At 39.9% G+C, this 25,617-nt stretch overlaps 1 protein-coding gene across 50 annotated transcripts in view; it reads left to right on the top strand.

Annotated features, from left to right (window-relative positions):
- The window catches only part of Camk2d (calcium/calmodulin-dependent protein kinase II delta), a 263,664-nt gene that overhangs the window by 107,072 nt on the left and 130,975 nt on the right, over positions 1-25,617 (top strand).

The following is a 25,617-nucleotide window of genomic DNA, read 5'->3' on the forward strand; positions in this document are numbered from 1 at the left end:
AGTCTGAGGAATTGATGCTTCTTGTTCTAGACAGAATGGAGGAGGCCTCAGGTGCTTGCTTCACAGATAAGTACGACTGTAAATTCTAGGAGGTTTTATTCAAGGCTGTTCTTTTTCCTATTTATTTCCCTTGTAACTAGAAAGTTTCCCAGCACACAATAAATAGTCTGGACATCCATTGACCTGATAAATGGAAACAAAGCACCGTGGCTCTAATCAAACAACAGCGCCTATAGATTTTTACAGGGAACAAATACCACGAGAGCAGCTCATTTCTGGTGAATGCGCTCTTGATTGATTTACAAATGACATCCCTTGAAGCTATGACAGACACTATTGGGTTTGGGGTCCTGTCACATCCAACATAGCTCTTCATGTTCCCTCCTTGTTAAAATTATGGATTTTACTTACCAGCTCTGCGCCATATCAAAGGGATGCAGAAGAAACTGTGCTCCCCGGCGTTCAGTGAATCAATACTAATCGTCCACCTCTCACATTTCTGTAAAAGTTCTTTCCCAGAAGTCCCCGTCAGTGTTTATGAATACTGACCTTAATCTGCCAGACAAGCTTGAATGAAATTATCAGGAGGTAGAAGTGGATGAAGCCCTGAGTCAGATGTTGTTCTGAAAGGCATACAATAAAATGTGGGCAACCACAAGGATCAAAGATGGAAAGAAAATCTGAAAACATGAAACCTTTTTTTTTTTAAATGAAACTATAGAGAGCTGAAGAATGACTGTCAATGTTCTTTCTAACTTTATTAGTGGAGTTGGGGCTATTCTTTCTATTTGTGCATCCCCCTTATTTTAAAAAGTGAATGAAAGGGGACTGGAGAGATGGCTCTTCCAGAAGAGATGGGTCACATTCACTGTACCCCTATGATGGCTCACAACCTTCTGTAACTCCAGTTCCAAGGCACCCAATGCCTGCTTGTTTCTTCTCCTAAAATATTTAAAATTACATTTCTCTCTCTCTCTCTCTCTCTCTCTCTCTCTCTCTCTCTCTCTCTCTCTCTCTCTCTCTCTCTCTGTGTGTGTGTGTGTGTGTGTGTGCATGCGTGCATTTGCACCTATGTATGCCTGAATCTTAGTATAAAGGTCAGAAGAAAACTTAAGTTCAGGAGTTCATTCTCTCTTATCATTTGGGTCATGGAATCAAGTTCAGATGGTCAGGGTTGAAGATAAGCACCTTTACCCACTGTTCTGGCTAGGTAGTTTGCTTGTTTGTTTGTTTATTTGTTTGTTTATTTTGGCTTGACAGAAGCTAGAGCCATTTGAGGAGAGGATCCCCATTTGACAAAAATGCTTCCTTCAAATTTTCTATAGGCAAGTCTGGAGGGCATCTTCTTGATTACTGATTGAGGTGGGTGGGCCAAACCCACTGTGAGTAGTACCACCTCTGGGCTGGAGAAGAAAGTGGGGAGCAAGCCATGGGAGCAAAACCATGGGAGCAAGTCATGGGAGCTAGTCAGCAAGCAGCATCCCACTGTGGTCCTGCTTCAGTGCCTGCCTTTGGTGTTTTCTGTAACCTCCTGCAGGGATAGGCTAGAAAGTGTAATCTGAAATAAACAGTTTACTCCCAAGTTTCTTTTGGTTGGTGTTTTGCTCCAGCATTAGAATTAGAGAACAAACTAAAACACCTACTGAGTCATCTCTCCAGCCCCTCACATATTTTAAAGTAATTTTCCCAGTCATTCTTTTAAACTTTTGTTATACTGCATTTTGAACCTAGTAGCAAGTAATACAGACACACAGACACACACACACACACACACACACACACACACACACACACAGAGACACACACACATACACACACACACACACACACACACACACACACACACACACACCACCACCACCACCACCAGCACCACCACTGCCGCCGCCAATGTTGAGTGTTTTATGGTATTCTTGAATTTTTCTTATTTTAAAAACTGCCTGAGCAGGGACTTTCTATTACGTTCATCTGCCCAAGTACAGCAAGGAGGGCAGACATACTAAGTACTTTGCCTGCCAGTACTCTCCACACCATCAAGCTGGGGTCACAGGTCAGGCTTTCTGCTGTCAGAGGCGCACACACTTCTGCACTCTGGCTTTCAGTGACAGCTGGGGAAATCGGGGATTGTTTTGTTTGTCTTATTAGAATGACAATTACAGTAATGGCCAAATATACTGTGACATTAATTCCCCTTGGAAGTGTAATTTGATTATGTTTGGCTAACCTAATGAATGTGTGGTACCTCTGGACGCTGGTTTTAATTGATTTACAAATGACGTTACTTGGAGCCATGGCTGCTGTATTTGACTTGGTGCTCAATGTTGTACTCTGTGTTACTGATGTTGGCCTCCAAGCATCACCAATTTTTCTTAGTTTGTTTTTGTTCTTGTTTTCTATCATATACTTTAAAAATAACCTTCTGAAGACAGCCAAGTAATTGTGGTACCTATACTGAAGATACCTTTCTGTGTAACTTTCCAAAAAAATTATTTAAACTCTGTTGGAGAAAAAAAAAGATGATCGCTATTATGCTGTAAATGTACTCCTGTGACACAGAGCTCCAGACAGAGGCCAGAAACAGGCCTGCTGTTACACTCTTAACTCTAAAGAATACTGTTTGAATTACCTAAGTAGACATGTATTTGCAAGCCCACCACGGAGGGGTCCATTTCTTCTATATATTTTTCTTCAAAGAAACCAGTAAAATTGAACTCTAAAGAACCTTTGTTCTCAGCATTGTTGTAGAGAAGCTGCTGTCAGCCAAGATTCGCGTCTCCTCACTCAGTGTTGAACTTGCCAACTACTTTTCAGAATCTCTTGATAAGCACCGACAAGTCCAACGTCCACACTTTAACACGGTCCTCTGTGCTCAACTCATCTCTCAGATGCTGTAGCTCCAAGGAAAAACAAAGCAGCATGTACCCAGCAAATTTTTGATTTTGGGATAACTCTAGGACATTAAACTTATTCTCATGTATTTAGGTTGATGGAAATGAGTAGACATATTCCGGAAGGTTGTTATGTTATAGATGGCCTACAAAATCCCAAGCTAACAAATTCTTAGAGGTGAGAGAATGTTAGCCACTGGTCAATATATTGGCAGCAGTAGTTCTGGATACTGTTTAAAATCATCAAATGGCCAGCACCGTAACAGAGGTAGAGGGCATGTGTGAGTGCATACATACACCTATATGCACACGCATACCCCAAATGTACAATCAATGATATAGTTCCATGCTTTTTCAACACAGCCATTCTTTGTTGATAAATAATACTCGTGATAGGATATGGGAAACTTCATTTTATTTTTTTTAACTAAGCCAATAAATATACTATAGTTTTTAAAATAACAACTTAAGCTGGAGGTAGCCAAGTGCTTGCTTAACAATCATGATGGTGCAAATTTAATCCCTTGAACCCAAAGTTGGGTATGGAGGCATTCACTATTGGGGAAGCTAAGCCAGAAGGATCCCTTGGAATCACTGACCAGTAGCCTAGCCAGGGAGGCCTGTGTCCCAGTGAGAGAACCAGTCAATAAGATAAATGGTTCATGAAGAGTGACAACTGAGGTTGAGCTCTGCTGCCAGAACCCATTTTGCTCCTTGTGCAAAACACAGACCTGTGCACACATATATCCTTCCAGCCACTAAGACACTCTCATGGTCACACATATACACACTAAATAAAATCCCTGTTCTAAAATAAAAAAGGAAGATAGAAAAAAGAATACATCAACTTGCTCCTTGCTTTAAATTAATAACTCTTCTAGACTAGATGGGTTGTAATTATTTAGTAAGGTTCATGCCAAATTTTATTTGATAAGACATGATTTATAAAAAGAAAATATGTGTGTGTGTATGATATGATACACGAGGTACGAGTGTGGTAGGTAATTACCATTTTATTCTGAGTAGGCTTTCTAAATTTATCAAAGTCAAGCATTTCAACTCCAGATCTGTTATCTTAGATAGTAGCAATCAGTTTCCCTGTGTTAGGCATATCTTCAGACTGAAGTCCTATCTAATCTGACTAACAGTTGCCCTACACAGTCTGAGGCTTAGTTCCTGCTGGGGAAGGTTTTGCATAGATTGTCTTTCCTGTCCATGAGTGTGATGGTGCAAAGCAGGTTTGAGACATCAAAGCTCCAAGCTCTCCATCTAGATTTCCCGATGGCTTTTGTTCTGGTGAATCTGATAGTGGGGTCATCAGTGGTGTTAATGGTGGTGGTCCTGTGATAGCTCTCTTTTTATAGCTTTTCCTGGACCCATATTGACCTGGCTCTATGATGCAGAAAGATATTTTATATTAATTTAGGAAATGTTAGACTAGTTGGATTTATATCAAAACTTTGCCTTCACTATAGTCATATGGAGACCCAGTTAAGCTAATGTCTAAGTTATTTTCTCTAAAACTATATGTTGTTAATTCTAAGTAGAATGAATTAATGACAAATTAAAAATTTGCAATGGATAATGCATGTCTGCAGTTTCTTATTGATAGAATCGTAAAATGTCTGTTTCTCAGGATTGTTTAAAAACCTTCTATTCCCACTTTGTCTTCAGTCTTCTTCCAGATAAAGAATAGATAGAACATTTCATGGAAAATAACTAAGCAGTCATGTTTGCTGCCTACAAATGAGTATGTCATGTTGTGATTAAATTGTGTGATCAGGGAAGAAGATGATTAACCTAGGTAGGATTATATGTCTTCATTGCCTGGCTTTCGGATAATTTAGAAGTGATTCATCGTGATGCTAAATTAAGTCTCCCCCATTAGTCAACACTGCAGTGTTCACTGAGGTGCTTTATAGATGTCGTGAGTGTTCATCATCTCCTGCCTGAAACTCTTCCAGAGCAAAGTTGAATTTGAGCGCTATCAAAATAAAACATCACATAGCGAATTTGGTTCTCTCTCTCTCTCTCTCTCTCTCTCTCTCTCTCTCTCTCTCTCTCCCTCCCTCCCTCACTCCCTCCCTCCTTCTTCTCTTCCCCTCCTCCTCCTCCTCCTCTTCCTCTCTCTCTCTCTCTCTCTCTCTCTCTCTCTCTCTCTCTCTCTCTCTCTCTCTCTCTCTCTCATCTGTTTTATTTTCCCTAAGAACATAATCTATTTGACAACAGAGAATATGACATGATTATCATCTAATGAACTTGAGAGATGTCATTTTTTGTCATATTGAGTCAGTTCAATAATGCTAGTATGAGGGCCCTAACTTGGAGTGATTGTATATAATATAGGTTGTGCTGAAAGTCATCTCTTTAGTCTGTCTCTGTCCTTGTCTCTATCTCTGTCTGTTTCTCTGTCTCTGTCGCTGTCTCTATCTCTCTGTCTCTATGTCTCTCTCTGTCTCTCTCTCTCCCCCCCTTCTCTCGTGTGTGTGTGTGTGTGTGTATGTGTGTGTGTATGTGTGTGTGTGTGTGTGTGTGTGTGTGTGTGTGTGTGTGTGTGTGTGTAATGAATGATACCATTGGGGAATAATATGCTCCCAATAAAAAAGTCTTGGTCTCTTATGGTTATAAATACTCTTCCACTGTTTACCCGTTTTATCCAGTTGTAGAAATGAAGACGTGTAGGCTAGTGGAAAGTCATTCCAACGGATTGTGCTGTTACCAAGGGTAACTGGGACTCAGACTGCCACATACTAGTTCAGAAGCTTTGCTGCTTAGGAGACATTTTTTTTTTTTTACTATTTTTTTTTTTTGGTTCTTTTTTTCGGAGCTGGGGATTGAACCCAGGGCCTTGCGCTTCCTAGGCAAGCGCTCTACCACTGAACTAAATCCCCAACCCCATGGGTGGGCTTCGGTTTCTTTTTTTTTTTTTTTTTTTGGTTCTTTTTTTCGGAGCTGGGGACCGAACCCAGGGCCTTGCGCTTCCTAGGTAAGCGCTCTACCACTGAGCTAAATCCCCAGCCCCAGGAGACATTTTTAATGGAATATTTTTCCAAAATGACGCTGGACTAACATTTCATTTCCTAAGATTGTATTATCCTTTAAAAAGAAAAAGAAAAAAGAGAGATTCACCTTTGCCAGAAAGAGCGTGGCCTTCACTCTCATTCTGTGATTTATCTTTTTTTTCCAGCCCAGTCTGCGTGCATCATCTTTAGAGAGGTGCTTTTTCCAGGGAGCCCCAAATCTGTCACAAATTGATGAATGATTCAAACATGTAGAATCTTTGTAGCAAGGCAGATAAGTCCTCTGAGAGGATGAGAGGGGGTGACAGATACCAAACTCATGTCAGACCCCACTAGCCTGAGGCGTCAATCCAAAAGGAAGGTCACCTAGACCTTAGGATATTTTTTGCTCATTTTTAATCATAATTTTCATATTAATGTTAAAGTTAATTCATATTCTATTCAGTATGACCTTCTAATACTATCAAGGATATATCTTGTTCTATTTTTATATGCCGTTTCCCGAATAGAAACTATATCTTACAGTTGGTTTTAACCTGTGGCTCAATTTGCTAATAAATTAGGACTTTTTCATAATGTTTATAATTAGGCATGAAATATTAACTATTTAGAAGTTTGAATCTAAAAATACAAGTTTACAAAGTACATAGGTTATGCAGTAATCGGTTTATAAAAATTTAAATTATGAGTAGTTCATCAGCTGTGTTTAATTTCCTCAACCACAACTCTTGTGCTTATTAATAAATAGTATGCTGATCATTGTGCTCTAAAGCAGATAAATATAAAGAGCTTAAAAACAAGGATCATTTTGGGTTGAACAGAAAGCACAATTAAACCTTGTTACTGGGTTCAACATCTGCAGGTTCTCCTGCCTTGGACCTATTGACAGCTGGGCTCATACATGAGAGGATTTTGGTGGGCACTCGTGGACAGTCACAGGCAGGAGTTGTGAAGTGCTTAAGGATCCATTTTTGTGCTAACTTTTAAATACATGCTCTCTTCACTAGCTGTGGGATGCAGTGTTTGGTTGATATCCTTCTCTCTCTCTTTTGAAGGGGTCTCTCCATGCATGATATTTTGAAGTTCAAGAAGGCCGTTATGTGCCTTATGGAGAAAACAGCTACAATGTGCCAGCTAAGCATCATTCGTGTGTGATTTATGGTGCTCTTGGTTCAGGGCTCAGTGTCAGTATGTCAATAATTTGTATTAAATGAGCTGCCTTTATACAGAAATACAAATAAAGCAAGTCTATATATTGATTAGCCTAAAAATTATGATTCTAGGTGTGTAGGATACTAACCTTATGGGATTTTTTTTTTAAAGGAAACAGTAGTTTTCACGATGCTAATTCTGTGTTAACTCTGACTTCGCTGCTTAAGTTAGATACTAGTGGGTTATTTCTGCTTAGAGCTGAGCCATCTGACTTTGTTGTCCTAATTCTTATGGGGAAAACGGAGAGATCTATGTATGTTGTCCCAAGGTTAGGGACCAAATAAGGGTCTAAATGAATGCTATCTGATTCTGTATCTGAGACTTCACATCTTTCCGGGTAACACAAGTTAAAACTCCTGAAGCCCTGTTACTTCATACCCTACCTCTAGTCTGTCAGAAGGTCCCATCAGCTAATCAAACCCGCACCCTTAATTGTAGGGAGAGGAGAGGGAGAGAACTGAATGTGTACTGTTGACATAGGCACAGCCATGTTGAAGGCTTGGAGCCTCAGACCTGTGGAGCCATTTCCTTTGGTTGAGCGTCAGAGGCATAGTAAGACCTTCCTATGGACCAAGTGCTAGTGTTGACAGTATATTAATAGTATGTCTTCCATAGCTTTCTCGCCCTGTGGGTGTTTACAGCCTTAAGACTTCTGCTTCTACAGAGTAGCTAAAACTGCTTCCCTGAGCTCTGTGCCATAAACCATGCCCCCTTATTTATCTGCTGCCTTGTCTAGCTGTATCCAATAACTCATCTGTCTGTTCAGCTCTACATAGTAAATACGCTGAGCTGCTGGGCTGCTGGGTTTTCTCCAGCTGAGAGCCCAGACTACCTAACCCCAGCAGCTTCTGTCTGTGGTTGTCTCTCTTCATTCCCTCACATCATACTGCTTGTCAGGTCCAAGGTGTGTGGACACCACCCTCAGGGTTTCTACCTTTCTTGAAACGTACAGTCACTCGAAATTTGCAGGTGCCTTGGTTTCTTAACAATGTACCTTCAACACTTCTACCGTCTTTGTTTTTTTAAAGAAGTAAAATACATCATCTCCTCAGTATAACCCTGTAGTGAATTCCCATTTACTCCAGGAAGAAGCCCAAACCCCTAACAATGGCCCCCACAAAAGCCTTATGGACTTCCTTAACAAAAGCATGCCTCTGCGCTCATCTGCTGCAGCCTCTGCTGTAGGGCGCTTGCTTTCTGTTTAGGCTAGCCACACCCAGTTGTGGCTCGCACCTTTACCTGTATCTTCCACCTCACTCATGTCTCGTTTTCTCAGAGACACCTCGCAGCTTGATCTCTGCATTTCCTCCTGGTCTCCCTCTTTGAATCCACCTTATCAATGATGTGTTTTCTCAACACTCCTCTCTGCTTCCTCCCAGTACCCTCCTACCTCTTGCTGTATTGGTGACCAGAGCAATTACCACTCTTATCTCTAAGTTTACTTTTGTCAGTCTTCCCCCATTTGAACATCAGCTTCAGTCATTATTTTGCTCCCTACAATGTATAGTATTTTGCACAATGTATGGACTCAGGAAAAAATATATATATCGAAAATTAATGTGTCCATCACTGTTGGGTACAAGAGAAAGAAATTTGTTCTAAGTACTACCATTTCATTTTCAGACTCCATTTAATCATAGAAACTAAATTCAAGGTCCCAGGCCCTAGGGGATCTGGGGACTTTCCAATAGCCAAACCACTTCTATTGGAACATAACCGTTGCCTGAGTCCAGACACATAAGGGACAACTTATATGGGAACAGTTGTCTGAGTTCAGAGACATCTCAAAGACAACTTCTCCATCTTGCTGGCAGAGTAAAATGAAGTCCATGTTCTCAGGCCCAAGAATCTAGCCCTAACCTTCTTGGTGAAAACTCCCTTGCTCAACCTCTTATGTCAAAACATGATTGGAAATTGTTACACCTCGTTCCCTCTCACTTTGATTTCAACCTTTAATACACTGTGCAGCTTTACCTCAGGGTCACAGTTCAGGTCCCAAGTCTGATCTATACCCCTGATCGATCAAGTAGAGGCTTGATTACAATGATCTTTTGCCATCTGCAATGACCTAGTGTTTGAATTATGTTGGGTTTATGTTAGATTTAAGCAGACCCCACGACAATCGCCAACAGCTCTTTACTGAGTTTCTGCCCACTGTCTTCATTAATTTAGACTACTTATTTCACATTAAAGAAGGGAAGTTCAAAGAATTAGAAGACAAGGCTGATTCTGCTGCAGACTCCTGTGTCCGCTCCATTGATCATCAGATATCTGGCAGTGCAAGCAGCTGGTCCCTTCCTTGTTACTCCACCTACTTGGCCAGGAGAGAGGACTTTGCTTCTGTCAAGGACACATGGAAGATTCCTAGATAAGGCAAGGTTTGATGGAGTATTTTTGTAGATAGTAGGATGTTAACAATGTTTATAAGAACTTAGAAGTTTTCTCAGGGATTCTTAGCTTGCCAATGTGTAGGTCAGCCTGGGTTTGAATTTGTATTTTTTATTTTTATTTTTTGCAACTATTGAAGTTGAAACTTATTGTATATTAATATAAAATTTGGTAATGGATACTAAGTGGGAATAGCCCACTAATGGGCCAATGGTAGATCTATATCTTCTTTCATAGTGTGTTTACCTAAATAGTTACATATACCAAAATATACTCCTCACAAAGAACACCGGCACCAGAAGGTCTGTACCAGATTTCAGGGCTGGTGACTTTGAGTTCCGTCCTGGCTGCTCAGTGAGTTCTCTTATGTGTGCTGGGCCAAAGAAATAGAAAGATGCTTAGTATGTATATTAATATGTAAACATAAAAGAGTAAAGAAAGGTGTCTACCAGTGTTTCTACCAAGTGAACATAAATGTTCATTTTAATTGATTAAGACACAATAAGAGTGAGAACAAATTAGTATTTTCTTTTTCTCTCTCTTGTTTTTTTTTGTTTTATTTTGGACTTTTGGTTATTTACAAAAATATTTTCTCATCAATGAAATTGTAAGATTTAGGTTATGTTTTTATATGTTTTATATTCAACTCATTGGGTTTCTTGTTTGTTTGTTTGTTTGTTTGTTTTGTTTTCTTTTTTTCGGAGCTGGGGACCGAACCCAGGGCCTTGCGATTGCTAGGCAAGCGCTCTACCACTGAGCTAAATCCCCAACCCCTCAACTCATTGTTTTAATGGCACATTTTAACCGGGATTTGATATCATTTCTAAATTTCTTTTCTTCTTTCCTTCCCATCCTCTTTCTTTCTAAGATAGGCTTTCATTATATAGCCTTGGCTGACCTAGAACTCTTTGTAAACCAGGCTGTTCTCAAACTCACAGAGATTCATCAGCTTCTGCCTCCTGAGTTCTGGGATTAAAGTCTTGTGCCACCATGAGTAACCATATGCTGAGTTTTAAAACTGGTTATGTACTAGGCCTACAGGATTCGTTCCCTACAAAATAGTTTCCTTGCTCAGGATAAATGATTTTACCTCATTTAATAAGTTTGTCTACTCTCCTTCCTTCATTTTGTCTGAATTGAGGCCAAATGGGCAGTAGGCCTAGGAACAAGGGAATAAGACTTCCTCCCTGTGGATTATTGAATGGCTGGCTATTGAGTTTCAAGAAGGTAGCTGACTGTTTTGTCAGCTTGACAGAGCTACAATCATCTGAGAAGAGAGACTCTCAATTGAGAAAATGCCTCCATCAGATTCCCTATAGACGAGTCTGGGGCATTTTCTTGATTAGTATTTGTTGTTGATAGGTCAAACTCATCGTGTAAAATGCCACCCGTGGGTAGGAGTTTCTAAGGCAAACCTTGTCAGTGAGCAGCGTTCTTCCCACGTCTCACCTTCACATTTTGTCTCCAGGATCTGGCCTTCAGTTTCTATCCTGATTTCCTTCATGATGGATAAATAAGGATGTATAAGCAAAATAAACCCAAAAGAAAGCAAATTGGAATAGTAGAGTTCTAGAGGTAGGGACCCTCCTGGGCTAAAACAGTCTGGGGTGTAGCCCAGAGATAGTCTGTGCAGTTAACATGTGTCATTAGCATAAGCAAGGTCCTTAGCACTAAACAATTCTGATCTCTTTCCATGGGTGACTAGCTAAGTGGACCATAGTACCTCCCTATAATGTAATACAGTTCCCAGTTAGAACAATTGAACCTGCATGTATGCAGGTGTAGTTAGATAAATACAAAAGGCTCAGTATACTAGAGAGACTAGAGCAGGATTGCAAAATACACTGATGACAGCTTTGTGCATAGTAGAGCTATAATCCTGAGGAGATGTTTGCTTTATCATTGATTTTCCTCTTGTAAAATACCATAATACAGACTCTTTTTTTAAGTGGTATATATTTTAGGCCATGAACATCTCGTATATCCTTTATATTTTGCTTTTTTTCTGATTTTTAAAAATCCATAAACGTGGAAAAATTATCATTTGCTCAAGGGTTGTACAAAAGTAGGCTGCTAAGGATATAGGTCTTGGTTATAGACTTCTGATTAGAGCTTAATTAATGATTAAATTATGAAACTATAGCTAAAACCAGATTCTTGTTCTTGATAAAGACTCACAGGGGTCACACATCAGATATCCTGCATATCATAAATTAACATTAAGGTCCATAACAGTAAAAATATTACAGTTATGAATATAATTTGAATATAATTATGAATAATGAAGATAATTTTATGGTTGGGGGGTCACCTCAATATAAAGAACTCTATTAAAGGGTCACAGCACTAGGAAGGTTGAGAACTACTGCTCTAGAGAATGAAATAGCCCTTGGATGAGCTAGCCAGTCAGCGTTCTTCTATGACATTCTGAAAACATGTTTCTTCTGCTACAGATTTTTGAAGATATATTATTTTATATTTATATTTTATTATATTTTTTATTAACAGAAGTGTCTGACAGTATTCACAGGGGTTGCATAAGTCTTGTCAAGGCATTAAGTGAGGAAGACAATATTGGTTAAATTGCTGCAGAATCAAAAGTATTTCAGGGTATTCGGTCTATAAAAGATGTCAGGGCAATGGAGTTGTATTGGAAGAACAAGGAGACTTCCTAAAGCAACAGTTTGTGGAAAATGAGTTCTAAAGGACAGATAGGTTAGCCTGAGGAAGAAGACAGAACACCAAGCCAGAGAACTAGCAGGCAAGTGTGGCTTCAAGCTAGAAGGATGGTGAGAACCTGTCTGAAGAGGGCTCCTGATATTGGAGGGAACTTGAATGGATGAGACAAAAGGAAAAAAGGCAACCCTGGGTGACACGTTAGCTGGGTGACACGTTAGCCACTCTCCCAGGGACCGTCCTGCTTTACTGATGTAAAATTAGTCATTCTCTTTCCCTCTCACAACTGTCCTAGTTTGGGTGATAAATTGTAGCTTAATTGGGCCATGTTAAGGAGTTCATTCCCTGCCTTAAGACAATAGGAAACAAGGAAGAACTGAGACCTGCACGTGAAGAATCCAGCTTGCTCTTGGAGAGAATGACAGTTTCTTTACCTGCAGTGAATTTGAGGCAGGTTACTGAGGACACGAAGCAGCTGCTTACTGTTATCATTGAAGCTAAACAATTTACCAACTTTTCTAAATGGCAGACTAATTTGGGAGCAATTACAACAACATTGAAAAGCTACAAAATCATTTGGCTGAAAAGTCTTTATCTTTGGGTAAAGATATTTGAGTGAGTAGCTACAAGTAAACAGACTTTTCTAGTTCTTTGGTTATAGCCTGCAACATTTTTAGACTGTTTGCTAGGCAACACCGGTACTCTAGAAAGACAAAACAACAACAGCAACAGCAAAAGGAAACCTCACAAAGTTAGCTGCACATCGAATAATCTAGAATACAGAATCAAAATTATCAAGAGTTTTGTTCTAGGGCCCATGGGGTTTCAGATCCCCATGCAAACCAGAACATAATTCTCAAGTAAATTTTCTGAATGACTGAAGAAATGTGTTACTCAAGAATTGTATTTCTAATGGATGCTATACTGTCTTCTCTTTAAAAATCTAAGCCACAGCCATTTTTCTAGCTCCTTAAACAATTGATCTCATTGCCTTACGGTTGCTAAGTGGAGAATCTTCTCAAGACTACAGAGCTAAAGTAATGACCTACAGTATTTAACATTCCTACTAATGTTGTTTCTTTAGAATCATTGACAAAGTATTTTCTTAAAAGTAAAAATATAAATTTCCCTTTTGTTGCTGTTGTCTTGGAACAGTTTCTCTCTTGAGCTCAGGTACCCTCTTCCTTTAGAGTGCCTGTGTACAGGCTTGTGCCACCATGCCCAGAGGCAAAACAAATCGCCATTAAACTGCAAAGCTTCTGTAAGGCAAAGGACACTGTGGTTAGGACAAAATGGCAACCAACAGATTGGGAAAAGATCTTTACCAATCCTACAACAGATAGAGGCCTTATATCCAAAATATACACAGAACTCAAGAAGTTAGACCGCAGGGAGACAAATAACCCTATTAAAAAATGGGGCTCAGAGCTAAACAAAGAATTCACAGCTGAGGAATGCCGAATGGCTGAGAAACACCTAAAGAAATGTTCAACATCTTTAGTCATAAGGGAAATGCAAATCAAAACAACCCTGAGATTTCACCTCACACCAGTGAGAATGGCTAAAATCAAAAACTCAGGTGACAGCAGATGCTGGAGAGGATGTGGAGAAAGAGAAACACTCCTCCATTGTTGGTGGGATTGCAGACTGGTACAACCATTCTAGAAATCAGTCTGGAGGTTCCTCAGAAAATTGGACATTGAACTGCCTGAGAACCCAGCTATACCTCTCTTGGGCATATACCCAAAAGATGCCCCAACATATAACAAAGACACATGCTCCACTATGTTCATAGCAGCCTTATTTACAATAGCCAGAAGGTGGAAAGAACCCAGATGCCCTTCAACAGAGGAATGGATACAGAAAATGTGGTACATCTACACAATGGAATATTACTCAGCTATCAAAAACAATGACTTCATGAAATTCATAAGCAAATGGATGGAACTGGAATATAATATCCTGAGTGAGGTAACCCAATCACAGAAAAACACACATGGTATGCACGCATTGATAAGTAGATATTAGCCCAAATGTTTGAATTACCCTAGATGCCTAGAACAAATTAAACTCAAGACGGATGATCAAAATGTGAATGCTTCACTCCTTCTTTAAAAGAGGAACAAGAATACCCTTGGCATGGAATAGGAGGCAAAGTTTAGAACAGAAACTGAAGGAACACCCATTCAGAGCCTGCCCCACATGTGACCCAAACATATACAGCCACAAAACTAGATAAGATGGATGAAACAAAGAAGTGCAGGCCGGAAAAAAAAATTAAGGTCATATGAGTTGTTTCATTGAGAACAAATGAAGAGGTTTTTTTTTCCAGCAAATATGAACCAGAAAGAACAACAACTGATTAGAAAGAGCATGTAGAAAGTAACGAGACATTAGCATCTTTAGAGCATGATTAAAAAAGCAGAGTGGATATCGTGTGAGTAGTTTGAAGCTGTGAATAGTAGACATGCGCACAAAGGGTTAAAATTTATATTACATTAGGGAGACTTGGAATTCACCCAAAGGTGTTACAGAAATCAAGTAACAGAAAAATCCTAGTCCTCTGATTTGATGTTTAAAAGCGAATATTTAAAGCGTGTATCTTCTACAAAGAGGAAATAATTTTGAAAATTTACCAGCTATGAAGGAATCTTTAGTAACTTTTTTTAGCCTCTGAGAAATTTGCCAAGTTTTAGTGACTCACCTCTCTTTAATTTTCACTTAGCCTGGCTTTATAACTGAAGCAGCTACTTTTCTGTGGCAGAATAGCTAACAAAATCACCTCCAGGGGGGAGGCTTTCCTTGGCCCATAGTGTAGGGCAGAGATTCTCAGCCTGTGGGTTATGACTGCTTAGGGGACTGACCACTTCATAGGTGTCACCTAAGATCATTGGAAAGCACAGATATTTATACATTTTGATTCACAATAGTAGCAAAATTATAGTTATGAAGTAGCAACAAAAAATGATTTTACGGTAGGGGGTTCCCACAATGTGAGGAACTGTATAAAAGGGTTGCACCGTTAGGAAGATTGAGAACTGCCCAGTTAGGGGATAATCTCCTTCATGGAGGAAGTCACAGAGGCTAGTGCAGACTTGCTCTCTTCTGTGACACCTGCCACACCCCAGTGGAGAATGCCTGGATCCAGCAGAGGCCAGTTCTAACCCTCAAGTCCAGCCTGTACTGAACCCCATCCGGCAGCCTCCCACCTGATGGTTCCCTGGACTTCCCAAGCAGTGGCCCCGGCTGTGAACCAAGAGTCCAGACACAGGACACTTTGGGGTACACTTCACATTCAAAATGCACTGAGAGTCTTTGACTTAAGCTGCTATGATAAAATATAGGAGTCTGGGGGGTTTCTACTAATCAGAAAGTTACTAGTTCATAAGGATGGCGGTTGGGGTATCCACAGATCACATCACAGAAAGACAAAGGGACAGTGTAGGAGAACAGTGACATTAAGCTCCATTTTTAAAAGGATGATTATTGTCTTGTAATAATAACGTGAATCCATTCTCTCCGCCCTTCTGGCCTTCTCATCTCTCATTAGGCCCCACGCCCAGCACTGTTGCATTGAAGCTGAGTTTCAATCCATTGAGGGGGCACAGTTCTTAATGCCCATATCTTCCATTGTGGTGACTGGGTCTGCCTTTACCTTGACAGGGATGCTATGTCTGCGCTGCCTAAACAATGGGCGCTGTCTTGTCTGTCCAGGGCCGAGTGGCTGTTACCTCGCACTTCATTGCTTTTGTCAAATTACTGTTAGTACCTCCTCCCTCACTCCTGCATGGCCATCCTTGGACCCCTCAGCTTTGGGGCACGTTTGTGCCTTTATCACACTGTAAGTTTCTTACTCTGACAGTTTCCCACCATTCTTTGCTGTTTCATTGGATAGTAGCTAGCTTACCTTCTTCTCCTATCTCTCGTTCAGTGTGCTAACCATTGCTGGATGGAACCTCACTGTCTTCTGTCTCTCCACCATCATTAGCCATACAGATAAGCATGTCTGTCTCATCATGGCCTCTCACATGCTTCCTGTCTCTTTTAATCACTCTTGTCCGCTCTTCAGGGATCAACACACTTATGTAAAGGGCTAAATAATCAGAGGCTTGCTTCCTGCCCATAAGTTCTTGTTGTATATACCAAATATTTGAAATCCTAACTTGAAAGAAGTTATGTATAAAATGCATATAAATAAACACAACAGGGTTCCAATGAAGTTATACCAAAGCAGATCTTCTCCAAAGCTGAGTGGGGGCTGGAAGGACATGAGACTGTAAGTCCTGGGGATCTACCAGGAAGAAAAATTTTACGAAGAAGGAAGCAGGAAGTTTAAAGAAGAAGCAAATGCTTGCTTGGAGTTCTCCAGAGATACCCAGGAGACCACCAGCATACTAGTGTAAGGAGAACCAGTAAGAGGGGTAGGGACAGTAGTAAAGCAATGTAACATTTAGTCCATGAATAGATTTGGGTTCTTCTGCAAAGGCAGAGCAGAATCATTAGAGGGTTTCAAGCTGCCAGACAATAATCAGACTTTAGGTTGTCCGGATTCTGATGAAGAGAGAGGTCAGGATAGAAAAACAGGAATGATGTCAGATGCTTCTGAAATACGCCAGAGAGCAGGCTGCTAACATCATAGGAGGTAAAGAGTGTTTGCTAGCAACAGTGGAGGAGGCAAAAGTGATGGCGTTGTGTTATATATATATATATATATATATATATATATATATATATATATATATATATATCCTTGTGAATATTATCATGACTGTGTATTAGGAAGGATTGTCTTTGATTTTGGATATTGTTCATAGGGAGGAGGCAAAACTTACACATGATTCACTTTTTCCTCAAAGAAATGGAAAAGGAATTACCATGGATAGATCAGATTTTAGTAGAAAGATCACAAATTCTCGTGTGTTGTGTAGTTCAAGATGCCCATGAGGTAAGCCAACGTGGAAATGTTTGGAATGCTAGACATTGATTATAGATGATAATTTAATTTCTTGGTAAATGTATGTACTGCCTGTGTGTGTGTGTGTGTGTGTGTGTGTGTGTGTGTGTGTGTGTGTGTGACCTTGACATGTGCTAGAGTCACTGGAGAGGAAGGAACTTCAGTTGACAAAATGACTCCATGGAGACCCAGCTGTAAAACATTTTCCCAATTAGTAATCAACAGGGATGGTCTAGATCACGGTGGGTGGTGCCATCCCTGGGCTGATGGTCCTGGGTTCTATGAGAGAGCAGGCTGAGCAAGCCATGTGAAGCAGGCCGGAAAGCATCTCTCTTCCATGGCCTCTGCACCAGCTCCTGCCTTCAGGATCCTGCCTGTTTGAATTCCTGTCCTGACTTCAGTAATGAACAAGCAATATGGAGGTCTAAGCCACATAAACCCCTTTCTCCCCAGTTTCCTTTTTAGTCATGATGTTTCGTTGCAGCAATAGAAATCCCAAGACACTGTACAATGTATTTTTTAAAAAACTTATAAAACATCATGGACTAGACAGAACTAACTACTATATTCCTGACAGATACAGACTGGTAAACATCACGTACAGGTTTGTGTATCAGTAGAGTTTATCATTCCACTGGCATATCATTCCATATCACATTCATCAATAAATATATAAGTAACGTTGATGTTTTCCCTCAATTATAGAATTATTTAGTATGTCTCATTCTTGTTTATAACTCAGAAGAATAAGGTAATGTTTTCAATTTTTAATGTATGCGTGTGTACATTTGTATGAGCATGTATTTATACTTGTGTGCATGTGCAGGTGTGGTTTTGCACACATGTGGTGGCTAGAGGACAACCTTAGGTGTCATCTGTAGAAAAGCCATTCATCTCTTTTCAGTCAGGCTCTGTGATTGACTTGGTACTTACCAGGCTGACCTGCAAAGCAACCACAAACCTCACTTTCTCTGACCACTCCACACTGGGATTACCACCGTATGGCACTGCTCCGGGCATTTCTTTTTTGTGGTTTCTAGGGATCAAGCTCCTGCTTACAGGAAAAACACAGACCCCCCCCCCCCCAAAAAAAAAGTCCTGCAAGTATTTTTGGTGTAAAAACATTTGCTGAGAGAAAGATGTTAGTGTAGTAAAAATGTATTATAATTTAGTATACCATGGTTACCTGCTACAGGTTTACTTTGCACCTACTAATTTAGAAGATTTTTGAATTCACATATTTCTGGTTCACAGAGAAAACTGAGTTTGGACATTATTTTATATGAAGAATGAATTTCAGAAAGGAAGATTTGACAGACGAGAAGATGTGGCCTGGCGAATCACCAGGGAATTTGAGTTGAGAGTGTCAGTTTCAGGGAAAGGCTGAGCTAATGAGTTCTCCATTCTCTGCTCACCGGAGCAGTTGTCAGAAATGTAACTCATCTGCTCAGTTAGTGAGGTAAAGGTTCAGGCAAGATGCCTGCTGTAGGCTTTATCTCTGCTTATTCACTAAACACGATTCCCAAATGAAGTGAGGTATGTTTTTAAATTGTCAGAATGTCCGGAAGAGAAAGACCTCATACTTAAAGGGTTGTAGTCTGCTAAATATTGATAGTAACTGTTTGTCTTTCTGGCTGTGAAGCTAGGGTTGATACCCAGAGACTTGTACATGCAAGGCAAGTGCGTCATAGCCGAGATGTCATTAGAGCACAGCTAGCTGCCTTTCTTTGTGAATTCTTTATTGGGGCTATCCTCTATGGTTATCTTAATGCAAAGTTTGCCATATACACACACACATGCACACACACACATGCACACACACACACACATACAAATGCACATACACAAATTTCTCCCTTTTTATCTTTGGATATGTACATATGTATATCTTTTGATAATCATAGAGTAGATAGCCACTGATGGCCACTGATGGCCTCTCTCTATTCTCTCTACTTTCTTTCCTTTTCCTGAGTTGAAATTCTCCCTAGTGACAGACCTTTTGACCACCTAGAAGTCCTAGAGACTAAGCTGGTTTTTGTCTAAGCTATGAGAACACACCACTGTTTCTCCTAGGTGACCCTGAAGGGTATTAACATATCTTTGCCTAGTCTAACTTTACTGTTAACTTTAAATCTAGAATAGGGTTGGAAATTTTACTGAATTGGAAGGCCATATTCAGTAAAATTGATGTTAGACACTGAGGGGCGCCCTGCAGTTGTCATGGCAGGGAATCAAACCACGCAAAGATGAAAATCCATTGCAAATTGACTGGTCCACCTGGACCAGACATCAAGAGTTTAATGCCAATGCAGTTCATTGTCAACATGTTTAAAACAGGCTTCAATTTGGGGAAAGGTTTCTGGGCAAGAATCAGTCCAGTTCCAGGTGCACAATAGACCTTAAGGTGGGACTACACAGAAACTCTTTTACAAAGTCCATGTGACCACGAGGGTCTGATCTATAGCAAAGTCCTAGAATCTAGTGTGGTCACTGACTGATAGCATAGAGGTCAGCAGGCAATAAAGTATGTGTGACATCTCCCCTAAGGACGGATAGTGGTCTGTGGAGGGAAGCGTCTGGGATAACTATTCTGGGAGATTTGGGTGAGGTCTCCCTCTACCTATAGCAAAAAGTCACTGGTCCTTAACAAAACCACTCTCAGCTTTCTGAATGGAATGCAGGTACTTGATTTTAACTCCCCCATCCAGGAGACACCACTGTGTGATTAACATTCCTCCTTCTCTTAGTGCTTCTCTCTGAGTATAAGGCTCTTTATGCCCCCAACAAGGCCACTCCAGGACTCATTTTAAGCTCCATCCTTTTTGTATACTTCTAAAATGTTTGTAAATTAACGGGGATGAAATTTCTACCAAGTTTGTTTGGAATAATTGAATTGATTACGTCAAAGTGCTCAATTAATTTTTGGTCTTTGTTCTAAAGACCAAAAACTGATTTTAAATATAATTAAATATTGGTTAATATTAAGTTGGAAGTATACATTTTTTCCTGTGATTACAAGAAAAAAATTTGAAATTTTACTAAATGATTTTTTTGGATATAGAAGTAATATTAATTCTTGAGTAATGTTTATTGGCATTTTAATTACATGATAGATATTTTGCCAAAATTCATATATCTTTTGTAACTTTAGAAACATAGAATTCTCCTTTTGTCCATAATCTCAAGCTTTTGGACAATGAACACAGAAAAATATCTCATAGTGTTTAGGCTAGCCTGATGTTCATAATTAGCTCTTGTCTTAAATATAAATAAATATATAAACAAACAAACAAACCGAAAACTTGTAGGCTGAAGAGAAAAGAAGAAATTCATGTGTTCAGACACCTAAATTTAGCATAGACTGTGGATTTTATATGTAACCTTAACCATACCAGTCAGACTCCCACATTATAGATGTGATATTAAGACAAATAAAAGAAGTTAATGTATAGATGTCCATGCCTTAAACCACAGTGCAAGAAAATAGTGACCATCTGTACATGTGTATGCCTGTGTATGCATATGTGGGCATGTGTATGTGCATGTGTGTGTGTGTGTGTGTGCATATGTGTGTAGAACTACACCTAGCTATATTTTACTAACTAAAAATAAGATAAGCCATGACCTTGGATCTATATATCCAAGAAATAGATCATCTGCTTTTTAAATGTATTTTAATTAAAATATTTTAATTAAAAATATTTTTTAAAAGTGATCCCATTTTGTATTGCCTTGTATTATAGAAAGACAGAGATTAGGTGAAACAAGATACATTTGCAAACATGCCCTCAGTTTTATGGACAGACGCTAGACTTTGAATTTATTTTTCAGTGTTCCCGTTTTCTGTTTGAAAATCTTCTCTCTAAAATGAACAGCTTTGTTAGAAGACCTGGTAGGCATGACTGAGCTGCAGTTTTTCTAGACTTCTGCCTTTTGACTGTTAAAACTGTTCTCATACTAGCACAATTTTAAAAATTCACAAATGAACCCAGTGTTGGCATCCCTCTTTGGGGAAGGCTTGGCATGTTGCATGACCTAACTTGGCTGGGACTGGCTCTAGCTGTGAATTATAATTAACCACTGAGGAGAATGTAAGGAGGCTCTGACTTACAAGCTGCCATTTTTACATCCCAGTGTGCGAACTGAGTCCAACCACCTCATCCTCTCACCACAACAAAGCTGAACACGTAAAATCTTCCTCAGTTATAATCAGAACTGTGACTCAGAGCTGACAAACATTGCACATGAGAATGCCATACAATCTGTTCGCTGTGAAATACTTTATTAGTATTGTGATAACATTGGCAGCATGTCACCCTGCCATGCTTAACGTCAGAGTCCCACTAATTCATGCCGGTTTTCTGGGCCAATCTTATTATTGTTCACTAGACATTGCTTGTGATGTGGGGGAAAAATTATTTGAGGACAGTCACACCGTTCAGATTAACCCTTCCTTATCTATTCGTCTGTTGTTGCCTGGCCATCTGCATCCCAGACTCAGTGGTATGAAATCATATTCTCTTGATATTTGCCATGGTTCTGTGAGCTCACTGCTCCATCAGATGGCTTTTCTGTTCAGTTGGAGGTGAGGTCACTCAGGCGGTTACATTTAGCTCTGAGCTCTGCTAGGGATGGAATGTTAGGGTGACCCCTCTTTCTCCAGGGTATCTCTCCACTTGGGCTCTAGTCTTTCAGTCGTCCAACCACACCTTTCTTTGAGCACAGCAGGTGCTTTCCCAGAGGTCAGCTGCCATAGCTTATCAAGGCTCCACTTGCTTCCTGCCTGCTAATCATTTAGAGCTAACTACCAGCTCTACGGGGTGCAGGATACTACTCCAAACGCCAAAGGACAGGAATACTGAGGAATTCATGGCAGTCCACCAGATTGAGTGCTCAGCTCCAAAATGAAATGTAGTGGGGGCAAAGTGGGTCCTGAATTTGAGTTGTGTGGAAGAATTATAATAATAATATTAAATTATAACCATTATAAATTGAGCCAAAGTCGCACAAGTAATTTCACAAAGTCATCATAATTAACGACCTTGATTTCATCTGATAGAGGGTGTGAAATGAAGGCATAAGAAAGTAGTACTTTAGTGGGAACAGGGACTTCATATTCTGTCAAGGGTTTACTAAGGAAAACATGTCTCCATAAATAACGCGGTAGCTTCTTCTTGGGTTTGGTGGAGATATGGCGCGGAGTGTTGCACGTGCACAGTATGCTGTACGCTGTTGAAGTACATGCCGTGGTACCATCCACAAAACCTACGAAACGTGGGCTTTTAGTATGATGCGTCTAACAGTTAATGGTGGCGCGCCTTAGAAGTAGAGTTTAATTCTCCCCCTTTCTGCTTCCTTTCTATCAGAAAACATAGCTGAATCACTGAACATTATTAACTACTTATTCTGAAGTAAAAAATAACATGTTTTAAAGGATTTCAAATGATATACAAAAGGCAAATATGGTTTCTCTCTCCCTGTGTCTCACATGCTTTTTCTACGTCGTCAAACATCCTATAACTATAGTTTTAACTGAAGTGCACAGTGGCCGTCTCCTTTTGTGGAAATTGTTCATCAAGCAAAACTTTTCTTTTCCTAGTCATTGTACCATTTCTCCCTCTCTATTTTTTTTTGTACTTTCACACTGACTTATTAATTTGAGGAATTTGCTGATACACACAAAACATGCGTATCTGCACAAACACACACTATACACAAGTGCAAAAATACATAAATGCACACACATATGCACATGGACATCATATACACACAAATACATTTCTAAATACATATAGGTTTGTACATATATACATATATACGTACATACACATATACATATCTATATGTATATATACAGGAATGCATGCATACATATACCCCACATATATAGAAACACAAGCATACACACTAATGCATACAAATATGCATATATACATACATACAGACAGACAGGCATACAAACAGACATATTGACACACAGGCTCAGTCCTCCCTACATACATCATTTCTTGTTCTGTTATCTGTGTGTATTTGAGGGAGACCACACAGTATGCCCTTTGGGCCTAGCTTGGCCATGTGGTAACTGTAACTGGATATTTTCTCAAGGTCTCCATCACATTCACAATCATGATTCTTGTATATAATAACTAAAATAACTCTTACAACAATCTTTTGAACTGTGCCTGATATAAGAATTAAAATCATATTTTATCTTCTATTCGTTAAACAAAATTAAATGTCAAAACAAGTAGGAAATGCCAAATTAAAATTTCTTTTGATTCTCACATCACACAAGGCCACGGTCTGATATGGCACCTTCTGTTAATCAGCTGGAATTGTATTGAAATTATACAATACCATAGGGCAGGAAAAGGAAATAATAACTGTGCTCTGAATATAAATCAACAAATTTATGCAGTAGAGAAAGGAGGAAAATTAGGTCATGAAAAGTATTTTAGCTTCAGTAGCATTTTCTTCAAGTCTTGACTTAAAGTTACAGAGTTTTAAACTTTATTCCCACCAATCGTGATATTGTTCTGGCTTATGAAATCTCATCTGTTTACTCTTACACTTGTTACTGTTGAGTGGCATCCAGTTATATTAAAATGTCAGAAGGCAGTGACTACCAAGATGTATTTTAACCTGTTTCCTTATATGGTTTTTTCATTATCTTTAAAATTTCCCTCTTAAAAACATGCAATTATCGTAATCGTGTGCACCCGTATGTGTAGCGTATGGCAGTTGCCGAGCAGCTGAGGCAGAGTGTGGCACCGTCTGCTTCAGCACCCAGCAGCCAGCCTGCTTTGTGAGGCTGCCTCGCAGTCAGGCTCGGGCTGACAGCTGTGTGAACAGAATGCTATGCCGTTCCTTCGGTCTGAAAAGGAATTAACTGTTATTTATAGGGAATAATTAATGTAGCATTTTATAAGGGTAAACACATTTTTCAGTTCTTGAGAAGCTGTTATGGAAGATGAGGAGTACTCTCAGCTGTCAGCAGAAGCTTGTGTAAAGCAGTATATTTCTGACTAGGAAGCCATCCTGCCAACCGTGGAGGCAGATCGATTTTAACAGGAAGTCAAAGAGTTAAAAACCAGAGAAGAAGGCTGACCCTTTCCCATGGGTGTGGACACGTGAACACACAGGAGGACAATCATACAGTTCTGTTTAGAAGGAAAAATTGCAACAATTCCGTGTAATTCTGAAAGGGGGTTGATTTAGTTGCATCTCAGAATTCAGGAGTGATGTCAAAACACAGAGATGGGGAGACCCCACAGTGTCCCTTACCTTCTTATGACTAGGGAGTGAATATACTGAGGTCTGGGACTGAATTCCTGGGCCATGTCCCGTTGCCTCCTATTCAGGCCTCATCATCGCATTAATGACTTGGGAAGTCCACATTTTTATAAATAATCATCTGTAATTTAAGAGTGATCCAAAGTCCCTCTTTCTCTAACTCCAAGGGATTTCTAGAGAGCAAAGTACAAAGCTGCAGTGTTATGAAGCCTGGTGGATGGAACCGTGAGATAAAGAGTGGCCACTGTGGAATGTGGGTTTGGAATTGCATCTGTAGTGTAGACTCTCTCTAGATAGTTGTAGTTTGAGCCCACTTAAATATTCTTCTGGGCATACCTTTTCCATGTGGCGACCATCGTCAAAGAGGCCTGTGCTAAATGTCCTAGTTAGGGTTTTTATTGTTGTGAAGTTTACACCGTAACCAAAAGCAACCTGGAGAGGAAAGGACTTATTACAACTTTTACTCTGAGGTCAGCATTCCGTCACAAAGGAAAGGATAGGAACGTAATGCAGGATTCTGGAGGCAGGCAGTGGAGCAGCTGTGGAGGAGCGCTGCTTACTGGTTTCTTCCTAATGGCTTCCCAAGTACGCCTTCTTAGAGCATCCAGGACCACCTGCCCAGGGGTACCACCACCCACAGTAAGCTGAGCTCTCTCATACCAAACGTTCATCAAAACCTACAAACTTGCCTACAGGCCAGTTTTATGGAGCCGCTTTCTCAATGAAGATTCCCTCTCTCTAGATAGGTCTAGGTTTATGTCTCAAGTTGACAAAAATCAACCAGCATGCTACAGTAGAACCTTATGTTCTCTCATGACTTTTGTAAAAACAGAGTATCCTTCAAGTTGGTTGTTTTCTGTCACCTCTTGCCTTCAATAAAAGTTATCACCAGTGAGAGATGAACGGCTGAAAGAGAGACAACCTTGGAAAACCAAACAGTAGATAGATAAAAGAGTAAGTTTGCATGTGGCTTGGTGTAGTGTTTTCAATTCATAGGATTCATATATGAGTTTCTGTCAGTGTCACCTACAAGCTTACTCCATTGGGAAGTTGGCATAGGTCGAAGGAACTGGTTTATTATTTCACCAGCAAATTCTCAAGCACGCTTTTACCTACATTTGGTGACTTAAGTAAAGAAGACAGGCTGGCTAGGCAGTGTCATGTTGGAACTCAAGGACAAATGGAA

The sequence above is a fragment of the Rattus norvegicus genome, chromosome 2 (genome assembly GCF_021556685.1).
Source record: "Rattus norvegicus strain SHRSP/BbbUtx chromosome 2, alternate assembly SHRSP_T2T, whole genome shotgun sequence".
NCBI lineage: Eukaryota > Metazoa > Chordata > Mammalia > Rodentia > Muridae > Rattus > Rattus norvegicus.